The sequence below is a fragment of the Pinus tabuliformis genome, chromosome J (assembly GCF_031772625.1).
Source record: "Pinus tabuliformis cultivar Carrire ecotype Pingquan chromosome J, CPIR1, whole genome shotgun sequence".
NCBI classification, from domain to species: domain Eukaryota; kingdom Viridiplantae; phylum Streptophyta; class Pinopsida; order Pinales; family Pinaceae; genus Pinus; species Pinus tabuliformis.
Window position 1 is genome coordinate 1,263,323,802 of NC_142295.1, and position 2,747 is coordinate 1,263,326,548.

Below are 2,747 nucleotides of genomic sequence, written 5' to 3' on the forward strand. Positions count from 1 at the left end.
TAACATGAGAAGATTCCATCCATTTTGACCATATAAAAAACGGGAATATTACAAAAATTCCGCTAATCTAGAACTTTAAACAAATTAAATTATAATAGTGAAATATTCCATTAAATTTGAGGAAAGCATTTTTAGATTTTTCATTTTGAAACAAATAATGAAAAAACTCTGGCTTATTTAAACAAATTAAATTATTATAATAGAATATTCCATTAAATTTTATGTAAACATTTTTATATTTTTCATTTTGAAATAAAAGTAAACTAACATGAAAAAAGCATATTCAGATTTTTCGAGAACGAAGCATTTTTGAACAATTTTGCATTTGCCAAATTCCCGTGGGACTTGCCAAAAAACAAATTACACTGCTATAGTTCACAGAATTGGAACATAGAATCCCAAATGGAAAATATTTATATATTAACAAGAGCCACAACAGTGGCGGAAGTCCCTGCCGAGAAGGGGAAGGACCATTTACTGTTGACTTGGCTGCTTGCTTAGATGCCCTATTCAACATGAGGACCATTTACTTTTGACTTTGCTGCATGTAGTCTCTGACATTTGCTTGATCTGCACTTGAACTGGATCTAAAGATTTAGTCAGAGGCAAAGAGCTCTTCTTTGGATTCAGAACTAAAAACTAGATTTAAGTTCTCTCTTTTAAGATTAAAATCCCAAAAGAGTAATCCATATGCCTGTACCAATATAAATCTCTTAGAAAATAAAAAGATATTGTTATTAAATAAATAAATAAATTTAACAATATATTATATAAACATGAATAGAACAGGCCGACTAACGCAAGCGTTGACAGAAATGGAGACGTGCTTGCAACGATTAAATCTAATTCCCTTACATCCCACCATGATTTCGCCCTATCGAGTTGAAGATTTCTTTGGGCTTTTTGGACTACTAAATAATTTTCTCGTCCGAATTGTTCACATTTAAAGATCGATCACTTCAGCTCTCATAAATGTTTGGGTGTTGACTACATCGAGCGATGAGATTTGAACGCGTGATCGGTGTGGGAACATAGATCCACGGGAACCAACAAACATTACCGCTGTATGACTGTAAAAAGGCAGGAAAACGCCATCATTGCAATATCTTGCGGTTCATGGACTACTGTGGAGCCCCTGAAGACGCCTCATGATTCCAGCCTGTGGAGATCATGGATATCGTCTTGGAGTTTTGCAGTTCTCATTGACGTTATGTCTCCATTTCTGATGAAGTTTAGGCTCTCTGTTAAGGAACCATATCCTAATCATGCGTAAGAGGCTTCACGATCGAGTTCCGTTACTGAAAAATGGCGAAGGAAACAATCAAGGTTGGCTTTAGATTGACCGCAGTGGCGTGTATTTGTGTGTGGACGAGCATTTACACAACATTTTCACAGAATGCAGGTAAGCTCAAAGCCACATGATCTCAGTTAAGTTAAAATTCCAGAATATTTTGAAGGTTTTCAAATTTCAACTTCAGAAGCCGATAGCTTCAAGATTCGACAATTCAAATCATATTTTGATTAAATTCTACTTCTCAAAGTAGTCGAAAGAAGAGTATAACAGCATTTTTGGTTTTGCAGAGCCGTTGGCCATCCGGATCAGCTGCGGTTCATGGGAGAACACACATACCCCCCAAACGAATATGCTATGGGTAAAAGACTACGGTTACACAGGCGGCTTGTCCGCAAACGCCACCACCACGAGCTACATCGCTCCTCAGCTCAAGAAACTCCGTTTCTTTAAGCTCTCGGACAGTCCCGAGAACTGCTACAACATCACTTGTCTGCCGAACGGCCATTATTCCGTTAGAATGTTCTTTGGCCTCAACGAGGACGTTTTGGCCGACCGCGAGCCGCTCTTTGACGTCTCCATTAAAGGAACACAGGTTTATTTTTTAAAGCCGGGCTGGAGCATGAACAACGACCAGTCATATGTCGAAGCTTCAGTTTTTGTCTTGGACACTGCTGCCACTGTTTGCTTTCACAACACCGGCCACGGTGATCCTTCGGTAATGAGCATCGAGATTCTTCAGCTTCATCCACAAGCTTATGATTTTGGGGCTAAGTGGGGGGATACTGCCATATTTAGGACTGCTAAGCGGGTGGACTGTGGAGCAAACCAGAGCGTGTACGGCGAGTCCTACGACAAACCAACTTGCGCGGCATATCAACTCGAAGCCGATAATAAGACCCCAATTATTTTCCGCACCAAAACTTTGCATAAACTTAGGTTAAAATGCCAATATACCAAAAATATAACGGTCAAACTACTCGGTCAGCGATCGATCGATCGCTAATAGTCCCAGGCAGAGACTAATAATGTTCATGCCCTGATCGGCAAATGTGCTCAGTCAACGGGCCCCAAAAATATTACAACTTAAATATCTGATTACCGATGGAAGTGTGACACTGACACTTGAGAATATTCCGTTTATCATTCTTTGTTTAAGAAGACTTCCTCACCTTGACACTCTATCCATATGCTTCAACATTAGCAGATCTCCAAAATTCATTTCAATCATAAGGCCCAATTAACATAGTCCAAGATCAATTAATTAGCTGGGAAAACGTACACACACTGTAGACTCATGTCTATTTTTAAACTGAAATTTATAACAAAATTCCACCACACCTTTTCAAATCAATTTACCTATACTTAAACGTGACTCAGCCACCGTTGATGATATTCATATGTACGGTGAGAATAACTTTGACTTTTCAACAGACCCCTTTATTTTCTCCACGGT

At 38.9% G+C, this 2,747-nt stretch overlaps 1 pseudogene; it reads left to right on the forward strand.

The window, feature by feature from the left end:
* The first annotated feature begins 1,305 nt into the window (after nucleotides 1-1,305).
* LOC149231850 (receptor-like protein 4 pseudogene) lies at nucleotides 1,306-2,297 on the forward strand (annotated as a pseudogene).
* Nucleotides 2,298-2,747: the final 450 nt, after the last annotated feature.